The sequence below is a fragment of the Lissotriton helveticus genome, chromosome 11 (assembly GCF_964261635.1).
Source record: "Lissotriton helveticus chromosome 11, aLisHel1.1, whole genome shotgun sequence".
NCBI classification, from domain to species: domain Eukaryota; kingdom Metazoa; phylum Chordata; class Amphibia; order Caudata; family Salamandridae; genus Lissotriton; species Lissotriton helveticus.
The window spans coordinates 1,157,756,560-1,157,774,270 of NC_136072.1; the positions used below are offsets into that span (position 1 = coordinate 1,157,756,560).

The window sequence follows — 17,711 nt, forward strand, 5'->3', positions numbered from 1 at the left end:
CACATGATTCACTGGTTGAGATACATAGATGATGTCTGGGTCCTGTGGCAGGGGAGCCAGACCGAACTTGATCAATTCCACGCATGGTTGAATTCACGACACCAAGACATTAAGTTTACGATGAACTCGAGTTCCAAAGAAATGACTTTCCTGGACGTCCTAGTAGGTACCAGCACATCTGGACTGACGGCCTCTTTGCACAAAAAATCTACCGACAGGAATACAATCCTGCATTACAATAGCTCACACCCACAAAGCCTTAAGGATAATTTACCTTATGGGCAACTGCTGCGCATAAGACGCAACTGTACCAATCTACAGGATTTTGAATCCCACGCAACAAGATTCTGTAATGAGATGGCTGTCAGAGGATACCCCAAGAAATTACTAAAGCATGCCAAGAACAGGGCGAAGTTCACCCCGAGGGAGACACTCCTTCAGGTAAAAGAAAAAAAGCAATTAGATCAATTGGTTTGTGTGACCACCTTCGGGCAACACACGAACCAGTTCAAAAACATCATCCGAAACAATTGGCACTTGCTGGAAACAATGGAGCACCCTTTGCCCAAACCGATCTTTGCAATGAGAAAGAACCCAAATATTGGTCAGCATCTCATCAAAGCAGACACCCATATTCCTCCGCCCAAAAGTGACCTCATATCACAGTGGAACCTCAGACCAATCACTGGGCACCACAAATGTGGTAACTGTGTTTCATGTTCTTCTACAATTGAAGGGGACACCTTCATTAATCATGGCATCAAATGGACACATGATGCATTCACCAACTGTAAAACAAAAAATATCGTTTATGCAGTGGTCTGTCCTTGTGACAAGGTCTATATTGGCAAGACAAATCAAGCCATTAATGCACGCATTACACAACACCGATCTCGGATAAAAAAACGAGTAATGACCGCACCCATGGTTGAACACTTTGTAAATAACCAGCACACAGAAAACGATTTCAAATGGACACCACTTGTCTGGCTGGACTCTAAACGCTACCCCAATGTAGAAACTATGCTTTTGCGTAAGGAGGCATACCTCATACTGCGATTCGATAGTGTGAACAAGGGCCTAAACACGCTTAGTGAAATTAATCGAGCTTGACTCCACACTTGGACTCCATTTCCCACAATGCAGTAGCACTCTTAACTCATCCCATTGGCTGTTAGCATACACATGCTTTTATCACCACCAGTACCGGCAGCGCCCTGGACAACTAAAGCCTGTAGGTGCCGGTAGAAGCAAGGATGCAGTCTAGCAGAGCCCTCCGTGGCGTTGTTTGGTAAGCGATAGATCCCTTCTTCACCTGCCATTGAGTGTCAGTTTTTATCTTTCCACTGCGTGATTCAGCGCACAGTTGCTAGCCTCCTCTCCTTCTTATTTTTTAGAACGGACAGCGTTCCATTGTTAACACTGGTCCGATCCCTCCGCCCGTGTTCAACTTTTAAAAGTAAGTGTTCCCATCGGAGCGGTGATGCTCTAGTGCCTGTTCTTTTATCGTTTTGGCACAACTTCTTAAAATATCGTCATTTCTGTCCCCAGATCAAATAATTGAAAAATAATCCTGCCACCGGCTGCCTTGACTTAATGTTGTAAAGACTCAAGGTAAAATCATTTTTCCTTCATGTTATTTCCTTCAGCGTGCAGTGGGTCACTTTCAAATCAGTGACAGCAGTCATTTTTCTTGTTACAGCCCAGACCCGCCTGACCCAAAGAGCCAAAGCGCTATTCCCAAAATTGAAGCCACACAGGCCACTACCTTCAAGGTATGCCGCACCACAATGCGGTTCATTTTGCACTTGAACACAATGGCGTTTGTTTGCAGTTTACTAAAACAAACTCTTTATTCTTTTTGGAAAACAGTTCCCATGGACTCGTTCCCCGCCCTGATGAAAATCCTGTAAACCACTGGCAGGATTGGAAACGCGTCGGCATTTGACTTTAGGCATTTTGACATTTGAACTCATACATTTGTCTTCACACCAATGGCTTTTGATAGTCACATATTCAAAATGGGCTTACTGTGATTTTTTACACGAACGAATTCACTTCATGAGTTAGGGGTTGTTGTATTTGAAAGATTCACCCTTGCTCTCACATGTTGCTGTATTTATGATTTTCAAACTGTGATCGTTTACCTGTTTCTTGAAAAGTTTCTTTTTGATTCATTAATGTCCATGTATGTACGATTTAGCGCAATGTTTTTGCTTTATAATTGTTCACTGTAGATACTTACACATTGTTCGATTGATCTCCATATGGCTAGAAAGGAAGTCGATGGTCCTCTCTTTGTCTGCTCCTAAAATAAGTGAATTTTGTAACTTATGTATTGATTCAATGACAAAAGTTTTGTCGAGATAAACTAATAAATTTATGGTTTATCTCTAATCATTCAGTGTTTGCATTATTGCATTGTTTGGAGGCATAGGCAAATTTTTGGTTTCCTCTAAGATATGAATGTCAGCAGCCCTACATGCCAAGAACAGATGCATACTGGTAAGTAGCATTTGCCTTTTTCACCCTTTCGAACAAGCTCTTCTATACCCTTTTCCACTAACTATCTAACTTAAAATTGAAACTTTTAGGGTCCACAGTTCATTCTGTTTGGTCCATTAGAGGGGTGGTGATGATGATGATCATCTCATTCATCCTTGCCTAAACCAGTTTTCCATTTTGCAATGTCATCTTCAACATTTTCTCATGGCATTCATCTCCGATTTATGCTTTTCATTCTCTTTTTCGTTACATGATTTGTTATAAATTGTTCCGTTCCCACAGTTTTAGATGCAGACATCCTTTGGCACACTTCCGTGCCCTAGGCCAACCTGACCTTGACATCATTCACTTTGCGTACCAGCCATTCTGCTTACTCAGCTTCTCAATGACGCGCATGCGTGGAGGCCTATTCTTTCAAAATAATGTCAACGTTTGAATCACCAGCCATTTTATCTACAAGCAGGCTATGTAGGCCTTATTGAGAACTAATGCGAAAACAAACACAACAGAAGTTAGATTTAGAATTATAGCCCTTCTGTTTACCTCCCACCATTCTAATATTCCCAGTTAGTTGTTACCTAGCATCAAGCAACACAAATAGCATTCTTTTACTTACCAAGTGCATTTTTCTTTGCCACGACATATACTTACGCTCTAATGAAGCATAAACATAGATGCTTATTTGCGTGTTATAGCACTATATTAATATGACTCGTTCACAATTGTTAGTATATTATTTTTGCAAATGGCCATTAGTTTCCCACGTGTAATTAAAAATGTCTAAGTGCGTTTTGTTGATTAATTTTTCATGCATCCCACCATTAATTCAGTTATTGTTATACAAAATTGATTTCACAAGGGGTACACAAAATGTGTTGTCTCTCCCCTGCTCCATCAACTGTGAACCTTAAAAATCGACCAAGTCTTTTTCTAACCACTGACTATTCTAGCCCCTCTTGGGCCCTCATTAAGAGTTTGGTGCATTTTGCTGTGGCAATACCACAGGGCAGAATTCCTGATTGTGGATGATTTTTCCACACCAAAATCTTCCAGTTACACTTTTTCCCCCCAGAGTGGGAAGTAATAGCACGGACTCTGAGATACTTGACTGACTGTGCATTTTTCCACTACTCGGGGAGAAAAGCACTTAGATTTTCCATCTGCTCAGAGAAAGTGAAAATTGGCAATAGGAGATTTGGTGAGGGTTAGGTTGCGCTCGAGGGGTGGGGTGGTATGAGAGACATTAGGGTAGGTTTCAGCCTCTCCTGGGCAAGCATGGTCTATTCCCCAGTACTTCTGCAGAGGTTGGGCAAGTGTTGGATTGTGCTCCTGCCTGCAGCCCCTGCAGCATGAAAGAGCGGTTTGGTGTCTGGTGTTTTGGAGTTTACAGACCCGATGTCTCTGTAAAAAGTTAAAATATTAGCTTCTACGGGAGGCAGACCTGGTAGCCCTGGAACGCAGAGCCCAGGAGGCGGATGGCGGGCTGGTGCGACGACAGCTGGCCCTGCTGCAGCAGCAACACGCGTCGGTCTTGCTAGATGAGGCGCAGCAGGCCTGGTTGGCGACCCGTAGTCGAGTGTACCAGTGGGGCGATAAGTCCTGCAAAATGCTGCACCGCCTCTGCCAAGGCATCATGCATGCCCTGCCATTGCCACGGATAACTACCCCGGCAGGGGAACCGATGCTGGACCCTGTGGAGATTGCGGAGAGTTTCGCCGGGTACTACGAGGCCCTTTACGCCCCCAGGGAATGCTTAGAGGCAGACACAGTCCAGAGGTTTATAGATGATCTCCCACCCAAAACAGTCTCAGATGAGGTTCGAGACTTGCTAGATCAGTCCCTGACAGATATAGAACTGGATGCTGCTCTGGGCGAATTGAGCCCGGGCAAGGCGCCGGGTCCGAATGGATTCCCGAGTGAATTCTTCCGAAAATTCTCGACTCAGCTGGGCCCGCTTCTTCGGCCAGTGGTTGAGGAGCCGCGCGAGAGCGGGTCGCTTCCCCCGGATTGGCGTCATGCTGAGGTGGTAGTGTTCCTAAAACCTGGGAGGCCCCCGGAGAGCCACGCGTCCTACCGCCCGATATTGCTCCTAAACACTGAAATCAAAATTCTGGCGAAGGCACTGGCCACCAGACTCAGGCCGCACATATTGGATCTGATACACGGCATCGGTGCATGTTGGGGGCGCGACATCTCGCTCGTTCCCGTTCCGGAGGGGGACCCGACAGGGCTGCCCCCTTTCCCCATACCTGTTTGCGCTTGCCATGGAGCCCCTGGCAGCGTGGGTGCGCATAGATGCTCAACTCCGGGGGTTCCAATGGGCGCCGGGGCTTACTGACAAAATAGCCCTGTACGCTGACGATGTCCTATTCTTTCTTACCGCTCTGGATCGCTCGGGCCCACAACTACTGCGCATCCTGCAGATTTTTGGCGAGACCTCTGGCCTATACATGAATCCGGGCAAATCCACGCTGTGGGTGCTGGGCGACCAGCGGAGCGTTGGAGACTGGGCGTTGGGACTCCGGCTGGTGACAGATGGTATGAAGTACCTGGGAGTCTTTCTATCGGAAGATGCGGATCTGTCCCGGGAGCGCAACATCACCCCGGTGTGGGATCGGGTACGTGAGGACCTGAAGGTCTGGGCACGGATGCCGCTGTCGATACACGGACGGTCTGCGATTTTTAAAATGTTGGCGCTCCCACGCCTGGTGTACCAATTACAGAACCATCCACATGTGATTTCCCCTCGCTGGTTTCGGCAGCTTAACTCAACTCTGAGCGGATTCCTGTGGGAGGGGGGAGTGGCTCGCGTGGCTCTACGGACATGCTTTTTGTCAAAGTACACAGGTGGCCTGGCTACATCAGATGTACTCTCGTACTATCAGGCGGCGCATCTCCTGGTGCTGAACGACTGGTGGTACGGCGGCGACCGGGGGGACCCGGCCTACGCCGTCGAACGACACTTAATGGGCTCGGCATCCGTACATACGCTGCTGTATGCGGCACCCCTCCGGAGGTCCCTCCCGTCGGCCACGCAAGTGGTCTTCCAGGTGTGGAGGCAGGCGCTGAGGAGGACAGGATGGTGGAATGTCCTTACACGGGAGACCCCCCTCTGGCGTAATGGGCGGCTTCCGCAGTTGGACGCTCTGATGGGCTTTAGGGGCTGGGACGCCATCGGCATTTCCACCCTGGGTGACGTGTTGTCCTGCGACACCCTCAAATCCTTTGCGAACTTACAGGAGGACTTTGGGATGCCGCGCACCCAATTTTATAAATACCTTCAATTCCGCCACGCTCTGGCGCCTTCCTTGGCCGAACTGGAACGGATTCCCGACTTCAGTCCAATAGAAGCAAAACATTTTATGGGGGAGCTGCCAGATAAAAAGTTATCGTGTATCTACCAAACGTTGGTGCACCATTGTTCCACAGATTTGAGTGGCCTTAGAGCCTACTGGGAACGAGACGTCGGAGAATTAGACAAGGAGGATTGGGTTGAGGCTCTTGAGAGTCCCAAGGGGGCAGCCATATCCACGCGCCTGCGCCTCATTCAGTTTAGATACTTGCACCGCACATACTACACTAGACAGCGGCTGTGGAAGGCGGGCATGGTGGTATCTCCCGACTGCCTTCGCTGTGGGTCAGAGGTGGGTACACTGTTACACACGGTGTGGGACTGTATATCGTTGCAGAGGTTTTGGAATGGGGTCCACCGATGCCTGGCTGAAGCCTTAGCCTGGAAACTACAGAGGGACCCCAAACTGGCGTTGCTGCATGTAATGGCGGGGGTTGGGGGAAACAGGTATAAACGCCACTTACTGTTGTTGGGATTCACGCTGGCGAAGCGTGATATTGCAAATGCGTGGAAGGCCCCCCAGGCTCCATCACTTACAGCTTGGAAGAATGGAATGGACTACTGCATGGGCCTGGAACAGCCGGTATTCCTAGCGAGGGGCTGCCCCCAGAAGCACTTCAGAATTTGGAAAAGCTGGGCGGACTATCGGGGTCTGGACCTAGATCCACCGCCCGAGGAGGACTCCCTCCCAACGATTTGAGGTCATGGACTATGGACAGTGGCAGTTGGTATGGACTACTCATGGCATACAATGTTTGGTTACCTTATACGTCAGATGGGCGGATTAGCACGCAGGAGGGGCACGGGAGGGGGGACGAGAGGGGGGTACACGTTGATCATTTTCTGTAGCTTAATCTCAGCGGGGGGAGGGTGGGAAATGTTCTAAACTCTTATTTTCTACATGTGACCATAGAATGTTGGTGGTGCATTGATGGTGACATTTGTCTCTGGATGTCAGAGCTATGCATAACATGTGAGTTCACACAATAAAATTTGTTTAAAAAAATATATATTAGATTCTGGGGGGGGCGTGGCTTGGTGAGCCAGCATGGCGGACGTGCTCTAGAGAACCTCCGTCCGGCCCGCCGATTATCCTGCACTGATCCTCACACCTGCAGCACTTTGATGGCCCCCGGGGCCCACATGCCCTACGCACCCTGCAGCGCTGCTCTGGTGGCGGTTTGGCGGTCCGTTGAGCCTGGGACCGGAGCTTAGTGTTCCCGGTGCTGCGCGGCCTAGACACGGCGTGCGGAGCCGGTGCCTCGAGTGCGGAGCCTGCCCCGGACGAGTGGAGCCGCGGTGGCGGCGCAGTCGGGAGAGCCCGGGTGCTGAAAGGCCCGGCGAGAGGCGGTTGGGAGGCACATCGGCTCCCGGGGCATACCGGAGGCCAGCTTAGAAGGCGTGGTGGTGCCCCTGCCTTGATTGAGCGGCGGAATCAGCGATAGACAGAGGCCCGAGAGACAGGAGCGGAACGACGAGCCCGGGGAGGCAGACCCGAAGACCGGTAGAGGTGCGTGTTCCGGGGAGCTGCTGGTCCCTCGTGGAGGTGCCGACCCCCCCCTGCTCCAGATAATGAGTTCCCTGCGTGGGGGCCTTGTCGCATGATCAGACCGTGAGGCCGGCTGTGTGCCCGGCGGCCGCTGTGGCTGAACGGTGTGCCCGCCTGGAGATTCGTTGGCGTCTTGGCCTGGCTGGTGCCCCGGAGGTGGTCGACATCGTGGTCCAGGGCCCTGAGGAGAAGGGGGGCCCCCACCGAGCGTCTCCTGGTAGCTGGGTCCAGTGGCACCAGCAACGGCGAACACTAGTGGCGACGGCGTGGATGAGCCGAGCCTTTTGGGTTGTCCGAAGCAGTAACGAGGGGCCCGCCCGGGATCGCGGGGGGTCTCCCTGGCAGAGTCGGACCTGATTGGCATCCGTGGCGACGACCTACCCCTCACCGGCGAAGACAGTGGAAGGGGGACAGTGTGGTATCCGGAGGTTCCCCCCCCTGGCGTGGAAAGGATTGTTGCGGAGGGCCGGGTGAGCGGACTACACCGGGCGAAGGTGTGGGGAGTGCGGCCCGGGGTTGTGGGGATTGCGGACCTTGACTGGGGCCTGCTGACAGTTATCGTCCGGGGCTGAATTTGTGGACCCTCACAGTACCGTGTGCATTAGTGGAGGAGGCACCCGGAGGCTGGTGGCCATGACCAGGGGCAAAGGTGGTGTGGGCAGCGCGACCCATGGACGCATCGATAAATTCACTGAGCCGAGTGGGGGGGCCGGAGCGGCTGAGGGACACCAGAAACCCAGGCCAGATAATGCGACATTGATGGCGGCGATCACGCAGTCTCGGGACATGCTCCATGCTGAAATTGGCGCAGTGGGTGCGGATGTCACGCTCCTGCGGCAGTACTTGCGGAATGCTGTGTCTCGCATCACAGAGGCGGAGACTAGGATCTCGGGAGTAGAAGATGAGGTTGAAGCCCTGAAGCGTCAAGTAGCCAAGATGGAAAGCGTACAAAAGGGGCTAGCGCTGTGGGCCGAAGATGCAGAGGGACGGGCACGACGCAATAACTTGCGCTTTCTCAGTTTTCCGGAGGACTGCGAGAAGGGTGACATGGAGAAATTCTTGAACCAATGGCTGGAGATCTGGTTCCCTCCTGACACTTTGTCTCGCTGCTTTGTGATAGAGCGGGCCCATCGGGCCCTGATCCAGAAGCCTCCTGTAGGGGCCCGGCCACAGCCTGTCATCGCGAAATTATTGAACTACCATGATCGTGACGTCATCCTGAAGCAGGCCAGGGCCAAAGAACCTCTGCTGTATGAGAACGGCTGCATCATGATTTTCCCAGATTATACGCGCCTGGTGCAGCAGCAAAGGCAGTCGTTCCTGGCGGCCAAGGCCCGTCTTCGGGACCTCAAACTTCCATACTCTCTTCTGTTCCCGGCTAGGCTGAGAGTGGTGTTTCGGGAGAGCACCCACTTTCTCGATACTCCGGAGGAGGTCTTTAAGTGGACCGATGAGACGGTGAAGGTGCGACCGCGCACGCCGCTGGGGTTGGACTCGGACTCTTCTTCAAGTGAGGCCCAATCGAAGTCTTCCAGGGCGTCTCGCCGGGAGGGGAACTGGCGATCCCGGTCCCACCAGCGATCGGCCTCCGCTGGGGCCTCGGTCCGGGAACCCCAGACCTCTGGACACTAAGTAACATATATATGACTTGTGCAGTGTATATTTTGCTTTATTAATGTCTATTTGTTCCGTCTAGGGGGCCTATTGCTGTGTTAGGGGCCACATAGTTCCCTTCGCATACTGAGTTGGAATGTACGTGGGATCTTAGACAAGATTAAGAGGGGGGCGGTGCTGCGACAAGCGAAACGCATTGGGACTGACATACTCCTCCTGCAGGAAACTCACTTACTAGGCACTAAAGCCCTGTGTTTGCAGCGCTACGGCTATCAGCAGGTCTTCCATGCAGGCTTTGTGAGGGGGTCGAGGGGTGTGCCTATTCTTATACACTGTAGAATCCCCTTCACCCACACGAAACTATGGGCAGATACACAAGGAAGGTACCTGTTTGTTAGGGGTATGGTGGGGGAGGACCTTCTAGTCCTGGGTTGTGTGTATGCCCCGCCGCCATTGCAGTGGCCGTTAATCGAGAAACTGCATGTGATATGGGCGGACATCCCAGATGTGCTCGCAGCGGTTGGGGGCGACTGGAATGATGTCATGGATATCACCAAAGATAGGTTTAGGCCGGGGGGGTGTATAAGTGTAGATCACTCCACAGAACTGCGGGATATGGTGGTGGGACAGAACTGGGTTGACTCGTGGAGACATCTTAATGGGGAGCAGCGAGAGTACACATACCTGTCTGCTGTCCATAAATCCTTCTCCAGGCTGGACTATATTTTTGCCCCTCGATTCGCTATTGGACGACTGGAATCGGCGGCGATTCTTCCACGGGGCCCTTCGGATCACTCGCTGGTATATGTAGAGCTTCGGCTAGACCGGGGAGGCAGCCATTCCGCTGGCGCTTGTCGGTGTGGCACCTCCAGCAGGAGGATTACAGACTGCATATACGTACGGCGATCTCCGATTATTTTGCTGGAAATGTTGGTTCGGTCTCTAGTGCTGGGACGTTATGGGAGGCGTTGAAGCCTACCTTGCGGGGGGTGGATATTGCCTGGTGTGCGGCGGCGCGAAAGCAGCGGCGGGCGGCCCTGGTACGTGCAGAGGCGGAAGTGGGAGAATTGGAGCGTCGGGTACGATCGGCCGGGGGGACTGGGGAGGTGAGCCAACTCCTATTGGTGTAACAGTCCTATGCGGCACTCCTTTTAGATGAGGCGAGGCAGATATGGTTAGCTACACGCAGCAGAATTTGCCAGTGGGTAGACAAGACAAGCATAATAGTACATCAGCTCTTCCAAGGGACCTTTCATGCGCAGAAGTTGCCGTGGATACTGGCTGACACAGGGACACAGTGACAGACCCCCAGGAGCTTGCGGAGAGTTTTGCCGCATACTATGCGGATTTGTACGCCCCACAGGAGTGTCTGCCGGATCATATGGTTGACAAATTCATAGCTGACCTGCCCCCTAAGAGGTGCGGGACAAGTTGGAACTCCCCTTGACAGATGAGGAGCTAGGTGCAGCCCTCGGTGGGCTGAATTCGGGGAGAGCCCCCAGCCCGAATGGCTTTCCCAGTGAGTTTTTTAAGAAATAACACACACAATTAGCCCCTTACTACCGGGCGGCGGTGGAAGAGGCCAGGGCCCGGGGCAGGCTCCCTCCGGATTGGAGGCATGCTGAGGTGGTGGTATTCCACAAGCCGGGTCGTCTCCCAGAGCAACACGCCTCCTATTGCCCGATCTCTCTCCTCAACCTAGAGGCGAAGGTCTTGGCCAAGGCGTTGGCCAATCAGCTTCTTCCCTATATCTCGGGACTTGTTCACCCGGATCAGGCAGGTTTCATGCCTCAAAGGGCGACTAGACACAATATCAGACGGGCGCACGTGGCAATGGAGGCTATTAGGGGCACTGGGCAGCAAGCCGCGCTCCTCCTTGCTGACATGGACAGAGCATTTGATTCATTAAGCTGGGTGTATCTATTCTCGCTGTTGCCGAAGCTCAATCTTTGACCTCCCTTCTTGTCCTATTTGCGCCTGCTATACACCGACTTAACAGCTTTGGTTCGAGTTGCGGGAGCAATCTCATCTCCATTTCCGGATCAGCGGGGCACCCGACAGGGGTGCCCCCTGTTGCCTTATTTGTTTGCTCTGGTTATGGAGCCCCTGGCGGCGTGGGTGCGCATAGATGGGCAGCTGAGTGGGTTTGAATGGGAGCAGGGCCCGTCAGACAGGATTGCGCTATACGCAGATGATGTCCTCTTCTTTCTTACGGACCTTAATAGATGAGGACCGCGCCTGCTGCGGATCATTCAGATCTTTGGAGAGTCATCGGGGCTCTACATGCACCCCCGCAAGTCCACATTGTGGATGCTGGGGGAGCAGACGCATGTGGTGGGAGACTGGGCTGCTCCGCCCCAGGTGGCGATAGGAGGCCTTAAATATTTGGGGGTCTTCCTGTCGGATGTCCCAGCCGTGTCCTGGGAGCGGAATCGGGTGCCGGTCTGGGACCGTGTGCGAGCTGACCTCAACATCATCTCCTACGCCGACTCAACATCATCTCCTACGCCGACGACACTCAGCTGATCCTCTCCCTGACCAACGACCCCGCCACCGCCAGAGCCAACCTACACGAAGGGATGAAAGACGTAGCCGAGTGGATGATGACCAGCCGCCTGAAACTGAACTCAGACAAGACGGAAGTCCTCATCCTGGGCTCCTCACCCTCCGCCTGGGACGACTCCTGGTGGCCCCCCGCCCTGGGCACCGCACCCAAACCGACAGACCACGCACGCAACCTGGGCTTCATCCTGGACTCTTCCCTCTCCATGACCAGACAAGTCAACGCCGTCTCCTCGTCTTGTTTCAACATCCTGCGCATGCTACGCAAGATCTTCCGGTGGATCCCCACCGAGACCAGAAGACGGTCACCCAGGCCCTCGTCACCAGCCGACTGGACTACGGCAACGCCCTCTACGCCGGAACAACCGCCAAGCTCCAGAAGAGACTCCAGCGAATCCAGAACGCCTCAGCGAGACTCATCCTCGACATCCCCAGACACGGCCACATCTCCAGGCACCTGAGAGACCTGCACTGGCTCCCGGTCAACAAGAGAATCACCTTCCGTCTCCTCACCCACGCACACAAAGCCTTACACAACCAAGGACCGAGCTACCTCAACAGCCGCCTCAACTTCTACACTCCCACACGCCATCTCCGATCGACCAGCCATGCCCTCGCCGCCGTCCCCCGCATCCGAAGATCCACTACAGGAGGAAGGTCCTTCTCCTACCTGGCCGCCAAGACCTGGAACTCCCTCCCGACCCACCTCCGCCTGACCCAAGACCACCTCGCCTTCAGGAAGCAGCTCAAGACCTGGCTGTTCGAGCAGTAGCGGACCTCCCCCTCCCCCCCCCAAGCGCCTTGAGACCCTCCGGGTGAGTAGTGCACGATATAAATGTCTTGATTGATTGATTGATTGATTGAAAACTTGGTCGCGTATGCCGCTCACCATTTGTGACAGGTCAGCGATTTTTAAAATGGTGGCGCTCCCCCGCCTGCTCTATCAACTGCAACATCCCCCGTATCCGATATCCCCGGGCTGGTTTAGTCAAGTGAACTCTGCCCTGGGGCAGTTCCTATGGGGAGGAGGTGCGGTGCATGTGACACTGCGTACCTGTTTCTTGTCCACATATTGTGGGGGTCTAGCGACCTCAGATATCCTCTCCTATTATCAGGCCTCCCATCTATTAGTATTGAATGAATGGTTGTATGGGGACAGGAGCGACCCGGCGTATGCCATGGAACATTATATGATGGGCTCTCATACACTACACACCATCCTCTATTCGGCATCACTGCGGAGTGCGCTGCCGCTGGCCACTTGGGTGGTGTTTCGCATCTGGGGGCAGGCCCTGCGCCGGATGGGGTGGTGGAATACCCTTATGGCGGAAGCCCCTTATGGCATAATGGGCGGTTGCCTGCCCTGGCATCGCTGCAGGGCATTCGGAGATGGGACGATATTTGAATTTCGACCCTAGGGAACTTGATGCAAGGGAAACATTTGGGAGTTGGGGGAATTGTGGTCTGGGGTGGGAGTACGGGGATAGGGGGGTTGGTTAGGAGGGGTTGTTTATTTGCTCGCAATTTATTTGTGTACAGTAAAAAGTCGATTGCTGTTGATGCGGTTAGGTTAATGCTTGCAGCCGTCCCTGGGGTTCAGGGCCCTGCATTATCTGTGCAATGTGACAATAAAATCTGTTTTAAAAAAATATATATATTAGATTCTGAATTTAAGAAGTTAAAGTGGAGTACAAGAATCTCTCAACAGTCAATACTGTCAGGAAAAAGAAGCTTCTTCGCCTAGGAAACACCATTGCTGCAAACCCATTATGACATCATTGGCGCAATCTAACCATAGTAACCAATGCATCATGAGGTTGGATTGGAACTCTGTTCTGTGAATAAGACTCTTTCCAGCAGTTAAGATCCTAAGCCCTGTGCCATTGAGTTTAACCTCAGGCTCTGATGGCTGGATGTCTCACTGCACTCTGTGCAGTTCCAACCAGAGTGATCAGAAGATGCACCTAGGTCTTGCCTTCCAACCACCAGGTTGTGGGATGTAAGGAGTGACAAAAACATCCCTATAATGCCATGAAGGCAGAACATGCTTGGTGCCCTTTGGGGATGTTGTCTCTTCTGCAGTCAGCTACTCTCAGGTGAGGGATAAGAGAACATACTGTGTGAAATGATCATTACTGACCTGGCACCACCAGGTGGGTTAATTTGTGAAAATGCTCGTGGACTAGGAAGTGGGTGACGGGAGAGGGTCAGAGCTCGGTACAGACGGTAGAGTACAAGGATAGTATGATGTTTAAAGGTTGCTGAGTGTGGGAAGGGGCTATGACTCATTAAACACGAAGTCTCGAATTTGTCCTGATCCCTCTCCCCTACCTCAATAATGGTAAGAAATAGCTTATTATATATACTATGCAGATCTGCATATATGGTTTATGCCATGGCTTATTTTAGTTTGCATTTGTTTTACCAAAAGGCATTTAAACAAAACCAGAATGCGATAAATTACATTTTGAAGTAGGATAAAATCAAATTAAAGAGGCCAGGGATGTACTGAGAGTTGTTTCCAAGTAATTTTAACATGCAGTCTGTGTGGCAGTAAACAATGATTTTCTCACATCAATGTCCCTGAGAGCACAAAATTTAAAAAATGATGACCTAACCTTTTTCAGGAGTCCATCTGAACTAACAATCTAAGTGGATACTAGGTTGTCTGTTATTATTTGACCCATTATATAACCTGTTTCTTAGACATTCTTGGCAGGCCGGATTTGCTTTATTCATAGTTAGAGTCTGGCGAGGCAGCTGGGAGTCTTTCCCATTTTTAGTAATTCCTGGCTTTTTATTTGCCATTTCCAGTCTTAACACCACTGACCTGTTGTTGGCATACATCTGGATTTTTAGGCTCAGGAAGTGAGCGCATAGAAGCAATCGAAGAGGGCAAGAGGCAGGTTGGAGGTTGGTAACCCAAAGGGGGTTAGGCTCATGGCTGTGGGCTGTTACAGGGTTGGAATAGTTAGGTAGTGTAATAAAATCTTACTTCATGTTAACAAAAACCCATAAAAAATCACTAGAAATTCATTGAATAAAAGCAACGTTAAAGTGATGTTATAGTTGAGTATGGTGCTAATATCTTACTTTATATTACAAAAAACCTTAGAAATTCACTGAAAAACTTAAGGATAAAGTGATGTTATAGTTAGCTGAAAATGTCAGTTAAATCGTAACATTTTAAACTTAAAGAAATAACCTCTAAAATTCAGCAGTAATAGTTACCTGAAGTAATCATGTCTCATGCATGTGACCACTAACGCCACTCTGTCTTGATGCATCAGAAAGACCGATATGAATGTTTGAAATGTTGCCTTCATCTCTAAAAGCACCACATACAAATTCCAAAGTCTGTGTTAGAAATGGTTTGAGGGATGGGAAACCACATAAGACAGATTTCGAAAGCATGGTGAGACTGTGGTCATGAACAAGCTGAAGAGATTTCCAACTGAAGACATTTGCAGCATTCTGGGCAGTCAGCATTTCTAAAATCACCTGGTCTTGAGTGCAGCAATTGGTCTATTATTGTATGTGTCTTGGAAGTGAAGTAATTGTGATGTCTTTCAGCAGAGGCCTTTCCAACCAGTGGATATATATACACAAAGTTAGAGAGTGTCTTCTTAATAGATAGCACATAGGTAGGAGGATAGTCAATGGGTATGAAAAACCTACTGGTGTGCGTTGAAGTATAGGAGAGCAGGCAGAATCTTGTAGAAGATGATAGTGCTAGCCACCCCAAGGAAGTCAACCATGGCTGACCTAAGAAGAGAAGGCAAGGTCAGGAATCCAGTGCCTGAACTACATACAAATAGCAGAAAATGACAGTGGCAAAAATATAGATAAGTGAGCAAATATTCATAGTCAGGCATAATTAGTAAGTGTTGCGACACTGAATATGTGTCAGAAAGGTATCATATACTTAGATGAACAGGGAGCTAAGATACATGCCCTGTAAGTACTGGTAGCCATGATGGTTTGGTGTAATCCCATATGAAGAAATGCGAGCTTTGCCTCCTGTATGAGACCCCATTCCCACCATAACATCTTTCCGAGACATGGTTTCATTGTGTATGCTGTCTTTCTTTGCCTGCTCTTCTTGCCCCTGCAAGACTCCGCTAGGTGATCTTGCCCCTGCAAGACTCCGCTAGGCGATCTCCAGGTCTCTTTGTAGTGTCAGTAGGGAGCAAATCCTGACCTTCACATTGGCAAGTCTCATATATTGCCTTCTTTCAGGACAAGGGCTGCACCCTACCAGCAGATTCACCAGAGACCAGCACCAGGCAAATAAGCGCACCAAGATGAACCCTGTGATTCCGGTGGGCCCTTCTTCAGTCTCAATGGAAGACAAGGGGTTCCTGGGGACACTAAGCTGAAGTTGTTTAATGGTTTTGTCTGAGTCAAACATTAAAGCCTGTTCTCTGTTGAGTGGAAAGCCGGGCTTAGAATTGGTCCCAATTAAAAGGTGCCCAAAAGGATTGCTGCAAAGATTTCGGTTGATTTACTGAGAAATCACAGATCACATAGAGATTCAAAAACTAACTGAAACCAAGAGCTGAGTGGAGAAGCTCTGATCACTCGATTCTCCAGGGAGGTGAAGGTATTCAAATGAGATCTGCACAGCTTGCTTTAAAGGCTAGGGATCTGCCTAGAGCCTATAATCCTGCCTGCCTGTCTGACCTGCTCAGAGAGGGAAGGAGAATGCCTGGCTCTGCAGGAGGAGAAAATGTACAGAAGTAGAAGCCCAGCTGTAAGTCTAGCATGACGAACAATCAAAGGCAGCTGACTGGCGGTCCCCCACTTCTCTCCTGACTGTGGTGCCAATAACATCTTCATTTAAGACACCTGCAGAGCATGTATTGCTAAGAGCTGACGAGGACTCACTCCACGAAGACTGTAACCAAATGGACCAGTCACTGCCTCAGTCTCAGAATTTTCCTCAAGGAGGCTGCTTGTACATCCGAGAGACAGACAAGACTCCTCTTGTTCTTCCATCCCTTGTCATCAAGAAGGGCTAAGCCTTTGCTCCCTTTTTGACCTGCCCTGGAAAGTAAAACTCAGACAAGCCTTTACACAATTTTCTTGTTTTTTTTAATCAACACCAAGTTACCGATTTGCAGATCAATGTTTTTTAAAACTTTTATCTGCATCAATTTGTTCTATCATTGTACACTGCTTCTGCATCACGTGTGACTCAACAGAAACATTACTAGGTCCAACATCCTTCCAAGCACCATTGCACCTTAACCATTCAGGAAACAGGCTAGTGTGCACTTTCCTGCCTTTGTGCAGGGTAAACGGTGGAACACCCGTGGCGCTGTGGGCTGTGATGTTGTAGTTCCACATTTTGTTTTTAACAAACTCTTGCACATCCTGCCCTAAAGAAAGAGCTGTCTGAACTCCCTCTTTCACTATTCTGTTCATCTCTCAACTAAACCATTTGAGGACGGGGAATACAGAGCCACCTTAATGTGCTGTACGTCATTAAGATCTGGAAATGTAAACATTTTATTAGACAACAAATGTTTGCCATTGTTTGTAACAATTGCTCTTGGCGATCCTTCCAGTGCAAATACTTGTTCCAGAAACCTAATGGCATTCCCTGTACTAGGGGCATCACAAAACAGAAGATACATCCACTTGCAATGATAATCTATCAGCAAAATTAAGTAGCTGATGTTGCTGGGTAATACCTCATACGTTCCCAAAAAATCCACGCCAACTTTGTCCTATGGCTTTTCTGGAAATGGAACTGGGTTCAGAGCTGTATCAATTGTTTTCCACTTCTTCTTCACACTTGAGGGACTCAATACGTACAGTCCACAGATATGACTGAGTCTGCCCATTCATCATGCTCAACGGGAGAGGATACTTTTGTAGCGGAAGATGGAGCTAAAGTTGCAATTGATCCATTCCAGATGCAATCTCCCTTAATAATCAGTCAGTCCAGTTAACCCCTCACTAACGCACTGCCTACAACATCCCTGGATACACTAGGGAAATCTAAGGAGTATCCTCTGTTTCAGAAACTGACCCCTAAAGCAAGCTTAGTACAGGCTGGGCTAGTCCCAAGTTCGTAAGACTTACCAAATCCAGGTCAGACTCAGGTGGTGACTATACCCGACC

General features: G+C 50.3%; 1 protein-coding gene across 2 annotated transcripts in view; it reads left to right on the plus strand.

Moving 5' to 3' along the window:
• Window positions 1-17,711, plus strand: part of LOC144792778 (uncharacterized) — a 408,979-nt gene that overhangs the window by 71,274 nt on the left and 319,994 nt on the right. The gene's annotated exons all lie outside the window — the stretch shown is intronic.